Source organism: Carassius gibelio, chromosome B4 (genome assembly GCF_023724105.1).
Source record: "Carassius gibelio isolate Cgi1373 ecotype wild population from Czech Republic chromosome B4, carGib1.2-hapl.c, whole genome shotgun sequence".
Classification (NCBI taxonomy): Eukaryota; Metazoa; Chordata; class Actinopteri; order Cypriniformes; family Cyprinidae; genus Carassius; species Carassius gibelio.
The window spans coordinates 27,344,574-27,354,458 of record NC_068399.1 but is presented as its reverse complement, the minus strand read 5'-3'; positions in this window follow the sequence as shown (position 1 = coordinate 27,354,458).

Below are 9,885 nucleotides of genomic sequence, written 5' to 3'. Positions count from 1 at the left end.
CCTAAGGGCGAAGCGAGTCCGCGCGCCTCATAGGCCAAAGAAATCGCCTCCACCAGCCAATGGGACATGCGCTGTTTTGTAACTGCATGGCCCTTACTTTTATGTCCAAAGCAGACAAACAGCTGGTCAGAACCACGCCAAGGAGCTGTGCGATCCACATAAGTCTTTAAAGCTCTCACAGGGCAAAGACTTAGATCTCCTGACCCGGCCTCGGCAGGCGAAAAAGCTTCCAGAACCACTTGCTGAAAGCGAAAAGGGTTAGATGCGACCTTAGGAACATAGTTAGGCCTGGGCCGCAGCAGCACCTTCACAGAGCCTGGTGCAAATTCCATGCATGAGGGTGAAACAGAAAGAGCCTGTAAATCCCCAACTCTCTTGAGGGAGGATAAAGCCATGAGAAGAAGTGGCTTCAATGTCAGGATTTTATCCGATACGGTCTCCAAGGGCTCAAACGGATGCCCTGATAAACCTAACAACACAATGGATAAATCCCATGAAGGAACTCGCACAGGGCGGAAAGGCCTCAGCCGTCGCGCACCCTGTATGAAACGAGAAACTAATGGATGACGCCCCACAGAGGCACCGCCTATGCATTCGTGGTAAGCTGAAATGGCTGCCACGTAAACCTTTAAAGTGGCTGGTGTAACGCCATCCGAGAAACGCTCCTGGAGGAACTCCAGCACTGAAGCCACTGGGCAGTAAACTGGATCCACATTATGATTACCACACCAGGCTGTAAACAGTCTCCACTTGAAAGCATATAAGCGTCTCGTAGAAGCTGCTCTAGAACTCAATATAGTCTCAGTAGTTTCAGCAGAAAGACCGGGACATACTAACGCACTCCGCTCAGTGGCCACGCCCACAGTTTCCACAGATCTGGCCTCGGGTGCCAAATCAGCCCCTGTGCTTGTGATAATAAATCCTGTCTGATGGGAATCTCCCACGGAGAGCCCGCTAGCAGACTGATCAGATCCGCAAACCACGGCTGCGTGTGCCATCGCGGAGCCACCAGCAGCAGCTGTTCCACTCTGTCCCGGCGTAATCTGCATAATACCGCTGGGATCAAACGAATCGGAGGAAAAGCATACAGACTGGTCTTGGGCCAGCTGTGAGCTAACGCATCCACGCCCAGGGGCGATGGGGAGCGTAGGGAGAACCATAGCGGGCAATGCGTAGTCATGCTCGATGCGAATAAATCCACTTTCGCTTTGCCGAATATCCGCCATAAAAGATCCACCGTCTGGGGGTGTAATCGCCATTCTCCCTGTTCCAGAGCCTGTCTGGATAGCAGATCCGCTCCGAAATTCAATCGTCCGGGGACATGAATGGCCCGGATCGAGAGAAACTTGTCCCGAGACCACAGAAGAACACGCCTCGCCAGCCTGCACAGGGGGCGAGAGCGCAATCCTCCTTGATGGTTCAGATAAGACACAACCGCTGTGTTGTCTGATCTGAGTAGCACATGACGGCCGATCAGCAGATCCGAGAAATACTGGAGAGCCAGAAAAACTGCCAGTAATTCCAGTCTGTTTATATGCCAGCCGCGCTGAGCCGCTGTCCACACTCCGTGGGCTGGTCGCCCTCGACACACAGCTCCCCAACCAGTCAAAGACGCGTCCGTCGTGACAGTCTCTCGGAAAGCATAAATTCCCAATCGAACTCCTGACAGGAGAAATTCGGTTGACATCCAAATTTTCAGCGACATCACACACCGCCGTGTCACCGAAATCGTGCGATGCGGGAGACAACGGGGTGAAATATTCCGCCTTTTCGTCCACCACTGAAAAGGGCGCATTTGAAGCAATCCCAGACGAATCACGGGGGATGCTGCTGCCATTAGACCCAAGAGCCTGAGGCACAATCTCACCGTCACCGTGCGACCTGCTTTGAAGTGCCGCACGCATGACGCAATCGACTGAGCGCGCGGGAGAGAAAGCTTCGCTGTCATCGCGCGAGAGTCCAGATCTATTCCAAGAAAAGTTATCCGTTGAGAGGGAGTTAAAACACTCTTCTTGAAATTTGTTCGTAAGCCCAGGCTGTTTAAATGATTCAGCACAAGATCTCGGTGAGAGTGTGCTTGAGTCCGCGATTGCGCTATCACCAGCCAATCGTCCAAATAGTTCAACACACGAACGCCCTGGAGCCGCAACGGGGCCAGAGCTGCGTCCATGCACTTTGAGAACGTACGGGGCGCTAAAGCCAAGCCAAAGGGAAGAACGCGGTACTGATACGCTTTGCCCTCTAAAGCGAATCTGAGGAACTTCCTGTGTCTCTTGACGATCTGAATATGGAAATACGCATCCTTCAGATCGATCGTAATAAACCAATCGCTTGGTCGGATCTGAGACAGAATATTTTTCACCGTCAACATCTTGAATTTGCTCGGTCTGAGTGCAAGATTCAGACGGCGTAAATCCAGAATGGGTCGTAACCCGCCGTCTTTTTTCGGTACCACGAAATAACGGCTGTAAAAACCTGTCTCCATCTGAGAGGGGTGTACTTCTTCTATAGCCCCTTTGCTCAGCAGAGCTGACATTTCTTGTCGCAGCACCGCCATTTCCGTAGACTTCACCGTAGTGGGAAGAATTCCGCGGAAAGGAGGCGGGCCTTTCCGAAACTGAATAGTGTATCCGTGACAAACCGTGCGTAACACCCATTGAGGAATGCCGGGCAAGCGTTCCCACGCGGCCCGAAACAATATTAACGGTTTCAAAGCTACCGCTCCCAGCAACGCCGTCATACGCGTTAAAACGACCGGACACGAAAAACCCGTGGTGTTCGTGCACCGGGGAAGCGTATGCGCCGGAGTCGTTGCGTTCCGTTGAGTATAATCCTGAAGCGTGTCCACGGCAGGAATTAGGCCAACAGATGGAACATCGGGCTCTGCCGCTAGCGAAAAAGCGGCGGCTGTGTGAGCCGTCATAAACGGGCCGTTTGTGTAGGGTCCTTGAGTCGTCCCTCGAACTCCGAAAGCAGGATTGCGCAGAGTGTCTGAGGGAGCGTCTGTCATTACAGCTCGATCCAATGTTGCTCGAGGCGCTGTTAGCGGCGAGACAATCAATGTTTGAGCAAGGGGACTGCAATGAGAGTGTGGGATGCGCGAAAGCGGTCCGACAGCGCTCTCTAGCGGAGGGCACAGTCCCTGGCAAGCAGCAGAAAGATCAGGAGCTGCTATTCGGCACCCGAGAACGAGAGGCTTTAGCCGTCGAGGTCAGGTTCAAACGCTTACGTTGACGCTGGTGCGCCGGAGGAAAAACCCTAGGGCCCCAGTCCTTACGAGGAGGCGCCATGGGTGTAGGTTCCTCTCGAGAGGCTGCTCGCTGGCGGTGAGAGGAGGTTGAGCGAGAACGCGCGGGCGCTTGCCGGCGTTCGACCTCCCTGGGTCTGCGGGGAATCAGCTGGCGGAAAGCGGCTGATTGTTGTTTCGCTGCCCTGAACTTCTCCACTACTGACGTGACAGCCTCACCGAACAATCCATCCCTGGAGACAGGGGCATCCATAAGGAAAGATTTATCCTTCTCCTTAATATCGGTGAGATTAAGCCAGAGGTGGCGCTCAACCGAAATCAAACCGGCCATAGTACGGCCCACTGCACGAGCGGTATGTTTGGTAGCGCGTAGCGCCAAATCCGTAGCTCTACGCAGTTCTTTAACTGCCTCCGGTGTGATGCCCTCACCTTCATCCAATTCCTTCAATAACTCCGCCTGGTAGGCCTGAAGGACCGCCATAGAGTGGAGCGACGCAGCCGCCTGACCAGCCGCCATGTAGGATTTACCCACCAAACTAGACGTGACTCGACACGCCTTCGAAGGAAGAAGGGGGCGAGACTTCCAAGCCGCGGCCGAACTAGGCGCAAGGTGTTCGGCGAGAGTCTCTTCCACCGGGGGCATCATAGTATAGCCATGGTTCGCCATATCAGAAACGGTGGCGAAATCCGCGGCCGCGGCGTTAGTAATCCGAGCCGAAAATGGCTGTTTCCAGGACCTCGAAACCTCCTGGTGGAGGTCCGGGAAAAAAGGCAAAGGCCTCCGGGGCTGTGTAGGTGTCCGACTAGTTAAAAAACGGTCGTCCAGCTTGGAAGAAGGTTGGGCCTCGGCCTTGTCAACCTCCCAGTCTAGCCCCAATTTACCCACCGCACGAGAAACCACATCCAACAGCTCACTGTAGGAGGGGGAAACACGCCTCTCCTGTCCGCTAGGAGGAAGAGGGCTAGTGTCGGTCGCGAAGTCCTCAGACCCCGAGGCCGCGGTGGATAAAACATCGTCGTCATAGCGTCCACAACCGAAGGAGATGGCGGTGCATGCCTCCGGTGTGGGAAGTAAATCCTCATTAGAGAAGACGACGGGCTCAGTATAAGTTTTATTCTGCAGCAGGGTAGGGGAGAGCGAGCGATGTGGAGAATATTCCAGCGCTGCGCTGTCCACAAAATCCATGTCGCACGTGTCACCCCAGGCCCTCGCCTCGTGCGGTGCCTCGGCAGTCGCAGAGGTGACCTGACGGGGGTTAGACTCGAGGGCGACATTAGAGAAAACTTCCACCCTGGAGCGCAGCACTCTGAGCCGCAGGCCATCACAATGGGGACAGGAAGAAAGGCCGCTAAGCGCCGCCTGTGCGTGATGTAAACCAAGACATACTACGCACCTGTCATGAGTGTCCCCCGCCGTGATGTACCTGGTACATGGCTCCTTACATTTTCGAAAGCTCATCGCGTCCGCGAAGAGGAGTTAACACTGCTCGAAGAGATCGCTGGAGAACGCGAGACGATAGGGCACAGATGATTCGCTATTCCTGAAGGAATGAAATCTGAGCGAAATGGCGCGCTGCACCCAGGTATATCATGCTCGCGCATGCGCAGGGTGGTGCTATGCGCCATTTGGCCAATAGGATTGGCGGGATGGTATAGGGCTTCAGACATTCGTCACACCAGAGGTGTTCCCATACGTGGTGACGTCACCGCAGCATCGAAGTGACCTATGATAGGGAAATATAGTATTGTTTATTATTCTTGTTTATAATTGTAGACAGAATTTCTGGTGACGGAGCGCCTCTTCTAAAACTCTTGCAGGTTTTTTATTGTCCCAAAAAAAAAAAAAAAAAAAAAAACATCAGCAGGGAGAAATAAAGTCTTCTGCCAAATAACGACACTGAAATCAAAGGCTAAAAACAGTAAAATTACACTAATCTTCTTTTACCAGATATACAACATAAGACATAGAACATCCGTATATATATATATATATATATATATATATATATATATATATATATATTCACTTGTCACGTGACTGAAGAAAAAAAAAGAATATATATATATATATATATATATATATATTTTTTTTTTTTTTTTTTTTTTTTTTTTTTTTGCTTCAGTCACGTGACAAGTGAATAAAATGACTCGGCATTGAAAAGGCATTATAGTGATTTAATGTTGAGGATAGGATTGTATGATTCAGAGACGATATATTGTAATTTAATTCGACCAAATGAATGATATGGATTATTAATGTAATGAAAACGAATTAAGTTATCGACCCGATCTTCCCTTCTCTAACTGAAAGATATGAAAATGTTTTTACCTTTGGTAATTTCATGAATAGTTAATAAGTGTGCAGCCACCTGAGGGCAGTGTGTCACTAGGTTAAACTGCATCTGTGTGTTTTACTATTATTCCTGTTTCCTGTGTATTCTGTGATATTTTCTCAGGAGTCTGCATCAGATGAATTATGTTATCTGATGGCTGTCTAAAGGAGTGTGTTTTATTTCTTATTTATAAGTAATAACATATTAGCAATAACATACAAGCAATAATTAATTGTGCATTTACAGTAACCCAATTAGAATCCAGTTATGAACTATTAGATGATAATACGTTTTTTAAATGTTCAAAAAACGTTAAGAACGAAATTTATGCATCATTCATGAACGTTTGTGTGTGTGTGTGTGTGTGTGTGTTTTAGCTGCTGTGTGTGTGTTCCTGTTTTTGTGACATACTAGGACACAATTTGTGTGTGTGTGTGTGTGTTTGTGTTTGCGTTTGTTTGTGTGTGTGTGTGTGTGTGTGTGTGTTAGGTGCTGTGCTGAGAAGCAGTGACTGCGGTTGGATCTTGTGCTCAAATTAGACTTCCAAACAAACAATGTTGCAGAAATATTCAGTTATGGATAATATTTGCTCATATGTGTTCAAATATTATAAACAACTAATGGCAAACCAAAATCCAATATGAACACATAATATCCGGGGTCTGTTTACCTGTGAATGAGTTAAAAGTCTCAGAACAGTTTCTTCTCTATTCTGACAGAATTTTATATGATTCTGGTGTTGAATATTTGCATTGCCTCCAGGTGGCGTCATCGAGCTAATTCAACCATATCTTTTTTCATTCATTTTCCCCCCATAGGGATTTAAATAAAGTATTTTGTTAAAAGGTTATAAGTCAAGAACCAAACCAATGAGCTTCGAGTACAATCACGCCATTACAAACTGATCTGAAGCAAAAAAAATATTTTTAAATCAATAAAGAAAAGAACTATAATCCCGTGAGGCATTGCGAATGATTAATCGAATTAAAAAACGATTGTGAAACATACATTTTTTTTAAAGTGTTTAATTACAACTATAGAAATAACATATTTAAATTTTTATAGACGAGACTAAGTGGGCGAGTGTGCCGCGACTCTGATTGGTGGAATTATCCGCACGGCATCATGGGTAATGTAGTTTTCACTAGAAATCACGCTGTAAATCGGAATGATGCGAACATATGTGTTTAACAACGCAAATACTATCGGTTAACAACTTCTGTGTTCACAACAAGTCTGTCTTTAATGGTTTATAACTTAAAATTTAAAATCAACTTCCCTAACTGTCTGCTGTACTCTGTTTGTGAATAATCTGTTTGATATTTCAGGACCCAGAATCCATCACTGTGCAACTCCTTCTGTTTTTAATCATGTGAAGTCTCTGATACGTGCTGGATCATGTGTATGTCGATGGATCCAGGAATAATCATGTTCACTGCAGAGTCTCTGAATCTCCCAGAATGCTTTGCTCCACTGATGGTGTGTTTACGCTTATAGACCTGTGGTGCCTGCAGTCTGATGGACTTCAGATCTCATCTGATCAACTTTCTTTTAATTATTACAGCTAAACTACAAAAAAACAAAACAAAAAAAAAAACAGTGGTTTTCAAATGGAAATTTATAGTAAATTTCACAAATGATTACAAAGAAACATCAAGTTAAACGCTGAATTAAACATATGAAGCAGAAAACCTGAAATACTAGGCACATTTTATTGTAAAATAATCTTTGTATAAGTTAATAAACTTAAAAAGGTATTTTTTTACAGTTTCAAATGAAGAATTTATTGTTATTGAATTAAGCTTCATTATTTTTATATATTTAGAGTAAAGTTATTAAAAAAAAAATGTATCAATGTTTTTAGTTATCATTTTTTCATATTTTAATTTTAATTTAGTTTATGTTTCAGTAGGTTCTAATGTTGTAATGTGTTTGTAATTTTTTTTCCATTTTGCTTTAAAGTAGCCTGTATTTTTATTTAGTTTCAGTTTCAGTCATTTCATACTTTTAAGTTTTTCATTCAATAATTGTATTTTATTTCAGCTTTATTAGATACATAATAAAACCATTTTAAGTTAACAATAATAACACATGTACATAGATATATATATAGAGAGAGAGAGAGAGATTCTGTGAATATACAGATTATAAAATCCCCTAAATGTGGCATGAAAAATAAAACTCTGGATATTTTAGTCTTGTAAGATGTTTCACAAATAAAGACAGTGTTTGTACATAAGTCATCCATTAAAGGGTTAGTTCACTCTGCATTCATTAATTAATCATCCTCGTGTCGTTCCAAACCCATAAGACCTTCACCCATCTTCCGATCACAAATTAAGATATTTTTGATGACAGATTTCCGTCACTTTGATGCATCAAAAACTTAAAAATTAGAAAACTAATCCATATGTATCGAGTGGTTTAGTTCAAATTTTCTGAAGAAAATCAATCTGTTTTTTTTAAATGACAAACAAATTTAAAACTAAATTTATTTTTAGTTTTTTAAATTTTAATTGTAGTTTTTTTTTAATCATGGAAATATTTTTCAGATTTTTTGTTATATTCTGAATCAGGTTTTATTTTTATATTTTCTGTTTATGTTTTAATTTAAGTTATTAGTAATATATCAATAAAAATAAATTATTTAGTACATCAAGTCAAACTAAATAAAAATGAGAAATGTTGCCTTGAAAACTGAAATATTGGTACATTTTAGTTAACCTTTATTGAAAGTAACAACAATTTAATCACTGCTTTTTAAATTGTAGTAGTTAACTATAACCCTGATACAGAAATACCACAATAAAAGACTTTATCATATAATAAATAACATTTGTATCATGAATTAAATGATTAATCATATCCAAAATTAAGACTTTAAGATGCAACAAAATCACGATTCATTTAGTTGGTTTCTGTGAGATTAATTGGAGAATAAACTGAGACTGATTGTAAAATCTCTCAAACTTTCTCCATGACAGAAAAGTTTGATCATAAAGAGGCCTTAGAAATGTCTAATAGATATATTAGGGTTAATGACTTGATAAATAGTATTACTGAAGCTCTAAAATACCCAGAATTCCCCATTCTTCCACAGGTTTGCTGTGTTTGAGTGTAAACAGAGTCTGTCACCTGTAAAACACACAGTCCATTCCTGCAAACCAGTCCTGGACGGCTTGTGTTTGTACTGGCTCAGACCAGCCTTCAGAGCAATGCATGCTGGGAAGACACTTTTTTCTCTGTTGCTATTCTGAGTATAATGAATACAGGACCTGTCCTAACGGGCTTGAATAAGACTTATAACTTATAACTGCACCTGGAAGTAAAATTTAAACCACACACAAAAACACTTAAAATATAAATAATATAAAACATTTAAATAAATCATTTTAAATTCAAAATGCATTGCAATAATACTTGCAATAATATACTAAAAGTTGTCTCTTTGTTCAAAATTTCATAACTGTGCTATATTTTATACTTCACATAATACAAAAACACTAGTTACATAAAAATAAAACATGTTTACTTCTAAAGTTCACTGCCACTTGTACTAAAACTGCAAGAATAAGGTTCTTCCTGAGTATTTTTGTCTTGTTTTCCAGTATAAATATCTAAACATCCTTAAATCAAGACACTTGTTTGGAAGAAAACAGACTTTAATGCAAGAATAAATAGCTGCAAAAAGGAGGAGTCAGAAAAATAAACCTACATTTAGAGGGAAACTGCATTTGTTTTTCTAAAATAGGACAGCAGAGATACTTCATCTGCATTTTTTAATCAATGCTTAATAAGTTTTGCGCTCGATAGCAGTGCAACCAAACAGGAACAGCATTGAATTTAGTTCTCGTTGCACAGTTTTCTATCCATTCGCTTGTGGCCATAATCATGTTTAGCCATTAAAACTAATGCAGTTTACTTAATAAGAATTGATTTTCCTCGGTTTGTTCTGATGATTATATAGAGCAATCAAATATTCACTCCAGCCACCAATCAATCTTATAATGAACCAAAGCAGTCGAGCGTGAGATTTTCAGCATGAACTCAGGATCAGTTGTGATTTGGATAAACTTAAGCTATACGGTTTGGTGAAGACATCTCCTGTGGATGGGTTTAGGAAATGAAGCATCATTCACAGAGGCGCAGATAAAAGCAGACACACAATACACTCATCATCAGCCTCTTCTGTATGCTAATGGGGCACAAATCACCCCTTTGTTTCACAAACGAGCCTCACAGACTGTTGTGAACTCAACAGTTATTAACCCCTTAATAATGCACAATGCAATGCAAGAGACAGAA